General features: G+C 33.9%; 1 protein-coding gene across 1 annotated transcript in view; it reads right to left on the reverse strand.

Moving 5' to 3' along the window:
- Positions 1-12,298, reverse strand: part of LOC129244144 (uncharacterized) — a 72,936-nt gene that overhangs the window by 39,810 nt on the left and 20,828 nt on the right. The gene's annotated exons all lie outside the window — the stretch shown is intronic.

The raw sequence follows: 12,298 nt of genomic DNA on the forward strand, positions 1-12,298 counted from the left end.
GAAAGGATAAGTTCTGCTCTCTTATTCAGAAAGTAGTGGAAAGACAAAGAAGATCATACTGCTACAATCTGCGGAGTTCATTGCAATCAAAATACCTGCTAGCCATGTTAACCTAAAACGATTTAAAGATTGTACGGTATTAAATTACAATTATTTGGAAATCGTTATAGGAATCGTAGATAAAATTATCATCTTTTTAACATGGGAATATACTCCAATGTGTAGGCTCTGTTGGGAGGAAAATGAAACCTCCAAACGGGTGCTGTACTGATGCATAAGCAGAAAAACAACTGTTTGTGCCAGAGGAAGAAATAAAACCCCATAAAATAGGATACATATTAAAATTTCTTGAGGAAACTGGACTCAGAGAATAGTCTGAATCTATGAAGAGCACACAATAGATCTTTCAGGTTTCAGTGTTCAGTCACCTTATAACAATAATACTAAAAAACTATGATTTATATCATATAAAAAGTATTTTTTTTTTAATTTTTAACATCGACTCAAGATTTGTAGGGAGTTTGAGTGTTTTCTGTTAAAATGTATTAACAAAAAAACAAAAAAAGAAATACTCCAGGATAAATTTTGAAATTGGGGCTTTGGGTAACAACAATAACATTTTTAGGACTGTACTATTAAGATCATATCTTTGGGAATTTGAAAAAAAGTATTACAGTACTCATATTTGTGAAAAGTGTTTAGTTGTTTATATTTTAAGAAAATATATGATGTATATTTTATAAAAAGTCATATTTAATTTTTAACATCGAATCAATGTTTGAAAGGTGCTGGAGTGTGTACCGTTAAAATGTCTGCAAGGGTTGTTGTTGTTGTTGTTGTTGTTGCTGTTGAAGTGGTTGAGTATTTCCACTGAAATAATCCTAATTATGACCAGCACCGTTTTACTACCACCGTCTTCGTAGAATGATGTTTGTTTTGTTTATTTTTTTTTTTTTTTGTTCTAAGTCAAATCCATTTAGTGAGGTCCAAATATAGCAGATTTCATTAATTTGCTGCAAGAAAGGCTTACCAAAGGAGCGGAGCCGTGGCCTAGCTAGCCCTGGAAATTCACATAAGTAGTGGAAAAGACTTTCCTTCGCTCCTTCCGCTTGACAGCTTCTGCAGATAGGTTTGAAGCTAGAGTTTTAGTGATTTGTATGCTTCTCTGATCGCTAACAGTTCTACCTGAAACACGCTGGCATAGTCAGGAAGAAGAATTAACTGAGATAGGTTGAGCTGCTCCAAATGGAAGGGAACGAGGGTCCCTGTAGGAGGATCTTACTGTGACCATACGACCTTGTTGTCCAGCTCCTTATATCTCTTAGTCTCACCGTGATGCAAGTAGCGATTGTTTTGATGTGTAAATCTAATTGTAGCAGATGAGTTAGTACGTTGAGCACTTCAGTAGGACTGGTGCCTACCTCCCCGATGATTATTCTAGTTTTAAGCATGTTCTCTATCCATTCGTTGAAACCTATGTCTATGCCTAACATATTGCAAGGGTACTCAAGATTACATTTTAAATTTGGTCCCATTGAGAATGCCCCTTTTGAAACTCGGAAAAAACCTAGTATTTTTTAAGTGTTGACGATTTTATATAAAATGTATGAAAATATATAATTTATATAAATGAATTATGATTCACGAAGCAACTTTACTTATTTTGGTTTCCATAGCCAATTCACCTTTGAGGTCATCAGTATATCTCAACTTCAGTCATTATGTACGATCTGTTTTTGCTTCTCAATAGCTTTGAAATCAAATGAGGTAAGACGTGACCGAGGTTCAAATGGTATTTTAAAATTGTTGGAATTGATCGACGCCCAGCGATATCACAGGAATGATGAACTGGCTTAATAGAACACCCATGAGGTGGTATTTTGGGAAAATAATCTGGGAGTTCCCTTGGCTATATTATACTCTTAAATAGGTGAATCTCGAGGCAGCTCAGCGACCGCTGATACGCAAAAGTTTCAAAACACTTTCGGTTACGTTTGGATCGGAGTTAGTCGAAGGACTGTCTAGAGCTATTTAAGTCGTAACTCCTTCAATGGTAAGAGTCTTAAACGAAACTGCCTGATCAGCAATTACGAGGTGAGACAGGGATGGTTGTGGTGGAGAATGTTCAGGGCGAATCATCTTAGCAGCTGTTACTTCTCCGCATCTAGGCTTTCGGCTAACGCTGCTTTTTACTTCTTTGTCTATAGAGCTAAATATAGCTTGCTGCTCTGCTTTTTCTTTCCGAGTTCTAAATTAGATATGACCGAATACCATACCAAGCCTTTGGAGTAGCACCAACCAAACTCCAATGCAAACGGAGGTTCTGAAAAGAAAATGGGGCTCTTAGAAAAGAACGAAGTGACATAACACGCAATGGAACGAGTTGAAGAAGATTACCTCTGATAGAGTCGAATGGAGGAAGATTGTTGTCGGCCTTTGCTTCTTAGCGAAACCGTAGGAAATTATATGGATAATTGGGCTCTCACTTTTTAGCTGAGGCTTTGTTACTATCAACCTTCAATATTAGCTGGCTGTAAAATTTTATTTTTGTTAGCATGCACCATTTTTTATTTGCTCTATCTTTCTAATCGACATCAATCGAATATCTACTCTGTCTGCTTCTTCATTTCCTAATCTTTCTTGTGTTTAATGGCATCATAATAATGCTTGTCCAAGTGAGTTTTTCATGGGCTATCATCTCATCTGAACGGTTGATGTGGCATGAAAAAATTGGAGCCAGACTACTAATTATCAACGGATGATTTTGGGCGCATGAGGCGCAATTTTCTTGATGTGTTGATCATCATTTAATGCTTTGGAAATCAGTTATTTTTTTGGAATTGGCTTGTAGCACAAGCAAGTTCTTTTATATCAAAGCCTTTTTTATCAAAGCCTGGTCACAAAATGGCTTTTGCAATAGCTTCAATATTTGTGCAGCAGAAATCTCATTTCACAGCAAACTTTAATGTAACTTTTTTCAGCTTTCAAGATTGTTGATAAATAATCTAAATCTTGAATTTGAAAAATTGACACAGTATTCGTTCGACATCAGAAATGCTTCGAAAACTCCTAAGTGTACGTTTTAAGCTGGAAATATTAAATTAAAAAAGGTTGCCGCCATTTTGAATTTTTCCATGTTCACCACGTCATGGATTAAGGGTCGTTAGAAACAAAATCATTGATATTAATTTATATGTGAAACTACTTCATTCTCTCGAGGCTTTGCAATTTCTTCATAGTTGCAATTATTGAAAATTATTAAAAAATGCTGTTTTATATTAGGTTCCCAAGTTCCTAAAGCTTTTTACAAAAAATATACATCAGAATAGAATATAATACAGCCTGATTTGATCAAGTTGGGACTACTTTTGCAGTTGGGTCAAATAGGCCCCAGGGCATATACTGAAGGGCTAAATTGTAAAAATATGTTCTATTATTTTCGTAATCTTCGATAATGTTTTTTTATAATTTTATTTTACGAAAATTATTCAATACAATAGTTTTCAATAGTTGAATTATTCTTACCATTTTAATCTGGTATGCCTTCATGCAACAAGGCAATTAAATTTTTTGAAAACCGAAACTATGCAAATAGCAAACAATTGCTCATTGTTCGTTACTTCCTAGCATTTTGGCTTCAGACCATGCTAGTTAATATTAAAATTGTTATTTTTAATTTGCGTGTCATTGCCGGCGTGAAAATCAGCACGAGGCAGTTTACATAATTGCGTTTGTTTTTGGAGCATAAAATTAAATGTACAAAACTTTGGCAATGTGGAAAAAGAAAACGCAACAATCGAACTGAATATAACAAATAATGCAACAATAAAAATAACTAATAATTAGATATTCTAAATTTAGAAAAAAATATGTATGTTAAATAAGAAAAAAAATCGCCTTGAAAATTTAGACATAACTAAGCAAGAAAGTACATATTTTTAAAGTGGTGGTACCAGCTGGGCAGAACAGGGCCAGGCCGAGCAGTGCTGAGGTTGAGCTATTTTGGGTTGGGCTGCATTTGCTTTGTTGTACAATTCAGTCACTGATTAAGCTTAATGAGCTAAACTCTAATTATAATTGAAACTATTGAGGCGGCGATTCTTTTGATATTCTTTCTGCAGTTGAAACAAAAAACTTGTTGAAAAAAATTGTCTAATACTAATAATAATAACACATGAATGCATAGATTTTAACGAGTGAATGCCAACATTTTTGTTTTGAAGGCGAATGCGTAGTCTAGAATTAATTCATTATGTCAGATTTTTCAATAAAATGTGATTAAAACTTATAATAAAAGTGTTTTTTGCAGAAGTCTTTACGTGTCTTAAATTTCAGACCTGTGCGAAGTGCAAGTAACGGGGTTTTAAAAAAGATTTTACGATTTTCTATGCACTTTTAAAATGTTTTTTTTTTTATTTGGAAATTATGAAATATTACTGTCGAAATGCTGAGCGCAGCACACGGGCTATGTACATATTTATGTATACTTTAAAAAAAGGAAATAACCGACCGCATTCGATTTCTTCGTACGACAAAAATCAATTTTTTTGTTATCCAATAAATAAAGCATCCAATGAGCAATAATTAAATATACAATTTTTAATTTTCTTTTTCTTTAATGTTTAAAAATAACCTTAAGAAACATTCGGAAAATTCTATCCTCCTTCATTCATGAACGTATTCTTCCTATTCTGAACACCTTACTAAGAGCTAGAGCAAAATGGCTTCAGGCCACAAAGATCCTGCATTGACCATGTCTCTGCTTTGTTCCTTCTTTTTGTGGACTTTGAGCGCGCATTTGATACCATAAATAGAAATTACTACAAAATAACGAGAACTCTATACTGATGCAGAGAGCTGCGTCCGTTAGGAAAGGAAAGGATAGCGAGAAATTAGGAATAGCAGAAATACTACGTCTAGAGTCTCGTTTTTCACCTCTGCTGCATTAGTGCTGGATGGAGTCTTCAAGAAAACTGATCGCGAAACCCTGGATGGAATTTAATGGAATCCCTTTCAAGACTTTGGAAGGACTTAAAGATGTCATTTAGTTCCTGTCTCACTAACTGCATGGGACTAAGAAGAAAGTAGAAGCCCTACTTTATAATCAGGGGTTGGTGGGCGTAAAAGTGAACATGGCAAAAATACAACTTAAGCACATGGAGACACCGGTGATACAATTTTTAACCATTTGAATGTATGACAACACTGAGTCAATCGCTGAAGTTGAGCAGTTCACATATCTGGGAAGTGTCATAGTGAAGGACGGAGGTGTACAGCTTTTATGATTTTGTAAAAGATTTGGTACTCCCATGTTTTATCCCGGAAGACTAAACTCAGAGTCTTCAATACAACCATGAAACCTGTTCTCCTGTACGGATCAGAAACTTCGAAGGTGACTGATGTGATCTGCAAGAAACTACAGGCTTGCATGAGCAAATGCCTCCGAAAAATCTGTCGGATTTTTTAGCCCATTACCATGACAAAAGAGAATTTTCACGGTTTCACAAACAAGGTTCCACTAATCAGTAAAGAAAAGTTACGTTAATACAATAGCAACATAGCACAAATTCGAATGGAGTCCACAAGGGAAGAGAGTTTCTGGTCGCCCAAAGATGAAGTGGGTGAGGACGAGACGGACTAAAAGCGAGCGATTCGGTACCTGGAATCAAATTAAGAACTATGCGAATGATAGAAGCCGTTGGAAGAGATTTATTTTAGCCCTATGTTTCATGCATTTTTGTAATGACCAACTATAATGACGTTTGTGGAATGCCTAATTCTAAAGAACGACGAGGAATGAACAAACCTGGCTTTTTTTTCAAAACACTTTCGGCTACAACTGCAATATTTTCGGCTGTTCTTCAGCGACGTGCACAGGTTTTATTCTTCCCATCACTAAATTGTCCCAACAGCTCGAATTTTTTCACCAATTTCTGTATTCCGATCCGGTAAGGTGCTTCACGATGACCCAAAAATGTATTAAATTATTGCTTTTATTTATTTGCTGATATTTTGATCAGAATGAGGAACAAATGGCTGTCTATCTGATCGTCTGAAGATTCCTCAAGCATTTGTTTATTAAGACTTTTCTTTTTTAAGGCGTATGCACAAATTTTAAGCTGCAATTCCTGAAGAATTTCATGAAAAAAAATATAAAAAATCTGGAGAATTCTAAGTTACTTAAGTTACTTATAAGCCTAATAAGTTTTATTTCCCGCCTTTCATAGGAATTGTGAAACTTTCAGTCCATATTATGGGGAATTTAGGTAAAAATCTTGCTATACACTCTAATACGATCAAATTATCGCAGGAAGTGAAGTCTCCTGAACAATTCAATGGGCGGAGCTTTATCGATGGGGCAGTGCAAGAGCTCTATGTTGTGTCACTATGTCATGGGGCTAAGGAAGTAAAGAGTGAAGCAAATGTTATGTAAATGACTTTTATTTCCTTAATCATTTCATCATGTATTGATACCTTATAGTCGCTCATCGACAATCTCTTCCCATAAAAACCGCAGGGAAAGGCGGCACTCCCCTCGTTGTTTTTATATGTTCCAAAGAAATGTGGAACTATCACTTTTTTAAAAGTTGTAGTTATGAATATAAGTATTATTTATAAATGAATATGGTTTTGCTTTCACGCAGAATAAAGCGAGCCTACACAGCTTAGAAAGTAGTGACATAAGTGTCAAACAAAAGGAAAAAAGAAACGAGATGAAAATTTTACACAAATGGGTTTAACAGCAAGGCGATCATAAGAAAAAGAAACAAGGCACTAAAGCCTTAACTTATTACCCGCAGCGTACACACATACACTGTGCAAACACCGTTTGACGAATTGCATGATAGCCAACATTAAATCCTTGACATTGACTGATGAAAATAACTATCAGTAAACGCTTACGACTTAAAGTGTTATGCTAGTGCCGCTTTTGTTGTTGTTTTTTCAGCGCCTGCTGTTGCTGCATGCGGTTTAGAGAAAATGTTACACAGCGACTCATGCCTACCACTGTAGCACAACAACACTAATACACATTATGTTTTCTAGATTTTGCCACAAGAAAACAAAAAAATGTAAAAGAAAAAAACCACTTTCCAATTTGTCTACAGAGCAGCCTAGCAGCTCAGCAAGTAAAGGGTGTTTTTTTTAGAGGTTAGGTTTTCAAGTTGGCACTACTTTTTTCGTCGATGGTCTTTTTGACAGCTGTCACTTGATTTATGCTCAGTTTGGTTTGCCATTTCATAATGAATAGACTTACACCTGAACAACGTTTGCAAATCGTGCAAATTTATTACGAAAATAATGGTTCGGTTCGCGCGACGCATCGAAGAAAATTTTATTCAGCGATGAAGCTCACTTTTGGTTGAATGGGTATGTCAATAAGCAAAATTGTCCCATTTGGAGTGAACATAATCCACAAGCCATTGCTGAGACGCCGTTACATCCTCAAAAAGTCACTGTTTGGTGTGCTCTATGGGCAGAGGGAATCATTGGTCCATATTTCTTTAAAAATGAAGCCGGCCATAATGTTACAGTCAATGGAGAGCGCTATAGAGCCATGATTAATGACTTTTTCGTGCCTGAATTGGACGATGTTGATGTGGACGACCTTTGGTTCCAACAAGACGGCGCTACATGCCATACAGCCAACGCAACAATCGATTTATTGAAGGAAACTTTTGGTGAGCGCATTATCTCGCGCCGTAGACCTGTGGCGTGGCCTCCAAGATCGTGCGATATAACACCGCTGGACTATTTCTTGTGGGGCTATGTGAAGTCGCTTGTCTACGCAGATAAGCCCGAGACGATTGACGTCTTGGAAGAGAATTGCTGCAAAAAGTGGTCGAAAATTGGGCCTCTCGGCTGGAATTTATTCGAGCCAGCCGCGGCGGCCACTTGCCCGAAATTATTTTTAAAACATAATGGCAAACCCTTACCTTTATAATAAAGCTAAATTCTTGGCCATAACATTAAATTATATACGTTTTATTTCATCTTGAAAACCTAACCTCTAAAAAAAACACCCTTTATGTGGCTAACGTTTGTTTGAGTTTAATGTCAGTCAGCAAACAATTTACATGTACCATTAAAATCGGCACCCCTTCCGCCACACCAAGCCAAACAATCGTTCGCTGCTGCTGCTGCTGCTGCTGCTTAACTGTCTATTATTTACAATTGACTGACCTTTATGGTGCATGCCAGTACTAAGTGTTGTTGTTCGTGGTGGTATCACTTTTAGTTGTGCTTGTTGATGTGGCAACAAACAGAAGAATGCAGATCTTTTATGCTAATGTTGTTTTTATTTTGTTGTTCCTACTGTTGTTATCCGAAAACCTTAAGATGGGTGCGCCTTTTCTAACCCAACTTAAGATAAATGCCGAATGTAGCTGAACAATTGCCAATCGATTGCCTTTGCACTTAGCGAACTTTAAAAGCAAATAGTACAGCTAATTTAATGTCACGGCAATACATATGCACATACATAGTATGAAGTATGTATGTATGCACGAATGAAACTAAAGCTAGTGTTATTATTGTTGTTTATAATTTTTATGGCAGAACTTTTCAAGCATAACCTGGCATAGCACCTTACCGCATATGGCTGCCGTTTAGCTGCTTCGGCGGAACCGTGGCAGCCTCTGCGGACAATAAAGGCTCGTTAAATGTTCGCATGAGTGCATAACAAAAGAAAGAGTAACAAAAAAAAAAAAGAAAAGAAAATAAATAAATAATGGCAAAAGCAAAGTTCGGGCGAAACCGAATTTTATACTTATACCCGGTGCACATTTTAACTTCAAATAAACCTTTTTTAAGGAGGGAAACTACAGGAGCTGGTAGAAAAACGATTTTTTCACTGCAAAGCTAGTTAGTTTTATTAGTTAATAATAAAAATTAATAGTTGGCTATTCAAGTGTATGCTTAAAGCTTCTTAAAGCGAAATTCGAAGTATCTATTTTCTTCGCTACAGGCGTTAAGGTCAACTCTTTCTGATTATTGACAGTTTACGTAGCAGTTAGGAAAGTGCGTCACCAGATAGTTTCTTAAAATGGTTTTTTTTTCACTTATCGCACAATGTAACCCGTAAACTTGTCGTGGGTAACGAGGGCTCTGACTTCTTAGCTAAGATGGGCTTTGAGGCCAACTTCTTTGACCCAGAGCCCGTTTTGCCACTCCCTTCTGCGGCTATGGCAAATGGGTTACTACAATCCACAAGCGAGCTTGGCAGGCTGAGAGAGGCTGCAAATGGACTAAACTGAGGTTACCTGTCTTGTCCAATCGATTGTCGCAAACCGTCCTGTCATTAAGCAGAAGGGAGTGCAGACGGCTGGTTGGACTGATGACGGGCCACTTTCTGTGGGTGAAGCACATGAAAAAAAACCTCACAGATTTGACAAAAAAAATATTTTTAAATTACATAAATTCTGGAAATAAAAATAAAATTTATTAAAAAAAATTGTTCAATCTTAATTTACTTGACAAGAAAACTCAGTTTTCAAAATTAGAAACAAAAATAGAAAAAAAATTGTTTTATTTTTTCAGTAAAAAGAAATAAAAAAATACAAAATTTTTTTTAAGTAAAAATAATTTTTTCATTATTAAATTAAATTTTGCAAATTAAAAAAAAATTTTGCAAATTAATATACTTTCAAAGTAAACTAAACTTTGGAAATTAAAAAAAATCGTTGTTAAATTGATTACAAAGTATCTGAATTTTGGGAGTTAAAAAAATAAATGAAAAATTTATTCAATTGAAAAAATGGCTAATTTTGGCTAATTAGATAATTTTTTAATTAAAAAGAAGTTGTTCGTTCTTAATTTACTTACAAAGAAAACTGAGTTTTGTAAATAAAAAAAAGAATGTTTAATTAAAAAGAAATAAAAAATTAGTAAATTTTGTTTTTAAATACAAATAAATTTTTCGTCATTAAATTACTTACAAAGTAAACTCAATTTATGAAATTAAAAAAATCGTTTTTCAATTACTTACTAAGTAAGTAAATTTTGCGAGATATAAAAATATATTAAAAAACTAATCAGTTAAAAAATTAGTAAATTTTTTTTTATTAAAAAGAAATTGTTCGATCTTAAATTACTTACAAAGCAAACTAAATTTTGGAAATTAAAAAAAAATTAATTAAAAAAATTCTTCGTACTTAATTTACTTACAAAGAAAATTGAGTTTTGAAAATTAACAAAAAATAAGTTTAATTAAAAAGAAATAAAAAAATAGTAAATTTTTTCTATACTAATATTATAAAGAGGAAAACTTTGTTTGTTTGTAATGAATAGGCTAAAAAACTACTGGACCGATTTTAAAAATTCTTTCACCATTCGAAAGCTACATTATCCACAAGTAACATGGATTATATTTTATTTTGGAAAAAAATAGGGTTCCGTAAGATATTTGGATTTTTCGGACACAAACTGAAAAAAATCTTATATTGTTTTAAATAAAAATAAATTTTTCTTGAACAAATTAATTACAATGTAAACTAAATTTTGGTTTACAAATTAATTACAATGTAAACTAAAAAAGGTTTTTTTTTTTAATTTGTGTACTGGATTTTTTGCAGAAACACAACACATCAGCAGAACTTCTTGTTTCAAACTTCTATAAATTTTTAAATTTTCAGTTTAAAATTAGTTCGTTTATTTATTAGCAAAATATTTACGAACATTGAGACGAAAAATGTGCGCTTACCCTGAACTTCGCTGGCGCTACTAGATAAATAACAGCTCAAAAGTTTAAAGTTTCGACAAAAAAAATTAAACCAAGTTATTAGATGTATATAGCAAACAGGGTATACATGGTGGGCTATCTAAGAAATAACCGTTATGTGAAAAAAGTTATAACACCTTGCGCACTAATGCGCCCGGGTATAAAAATCAGCAGCGAAAGAATATCAGTGAAGGCAAAAGCAAATAATCCATGCAACAAAATAATGAACATACATATAAACATGCACACACAGATAGAAGAAGAGGAGAAATGAAGACTATGTAAACAAACGCAAACCAATACAGGTAAAAAAACTATTATAGCAAATTGTTAAATCGCACCTTTCAACGCAATTAATAAAGTAGATACTCAGAATACTAATTAAGTGGCAGTCATAAAAGATTGGTTCAAAAACATTTGAAAAGAAACAAAATTCGTACTTTGTAATGTAACATAGCTACATGAAACACTCATACACACATATGCGCAGCACATCAATATACATACATACAAGTGGTGAGGAAGCTTTTAAATGAAGCGCTCTATAGAAGCACTATTAGTTTTATGATGCGATTAACTTTTGTGCTTTAAAATGTTTCGGTATTTCTTTGGATTACAACTTTTGTGGCTAATCTTTGAAAAAGTGTTATATTGATTAACACTATTTAGTAAAATAAAAGTAATAGAACGCGATTTTTTCGAAGCTTTCAGATTCAGGGCCCTTATAAAAACTATGCAAAATAATATTTCGGAACACGAATATCAACAGAAAAGGTATTAAAAAAATTTTGATTAAATTAACGTGCCTATAGGTATATATTTCCTAGCTTACTTAGAACAAAATTGTGTAATTAAAATACTGATCCAAACACACACGAGAGTTGCTGCTCTCTATTTCATCATTAAGTAATGGGATTTTCAATAAGAGTAAACTTTCTTACAATTGCTCTCACATTTCCATGCCCATGCGCACCACTTCTCAAGTAGCAGTTATATGTAACAGCGCAGCAAATTGAAATCGTTATAGCTATTTATGTTATACGTTCAAATGTTCATACTAAGAAGAGAAATGAGCGATTCCATGTGAAGTGATTGAATTATTTTAGGCTTATGTTACAAATAGTAACTTCAAACAGTTTTGAAAAAAGTTTAATAACTTTAAGAATTGTACAATTAAAATGTTGGTATGGAGTTGTTTTTAGATCCAATAGCGTTAGTTATTTTTAACATTTAAAAATTGGAAAAAATGCAACTATTGATGAAAAAAGTGGAGAAATAATCAAGTGGTGGGAGTTTTTCACAAATGATAAAAAAAATTTTGTAAAAAAATTTATAACAATTTTTTCTATTTTTTTTTCCAAAAAAATTATAAAAACGTTCAAAGCGTTTGAGCACAGTTAATATTGAATTTAAGGGGGGAAACCAGTTTAGACTGATACAAAAAATCGACTTTTTTTGCATAAATTGTTAGTATAACTACTCAAGAGCATGTGGTAAAAATTTTAAAGCAAAATGCGCATTATTCCCGATTCTATGAGCAGTTAAGTGTTAGCGCGCGGTAGTTAGAACGGAGCTTTT

The sequence above is a fragment of the Anastrepha obliqua genome, chromosome 4, assembly GCF_027943255.1.
Source record: "Anastrepha obliqua isolate idAnaObli1 chromosome 4, idAnaObli1_1.0, whole genome shotgun sequence".
NCBI lineage: Eukaryota > Metazoa > Arthropoda > Insecta > Diptera > Tephritidae > Anastrepha > Anastrepha obliqua.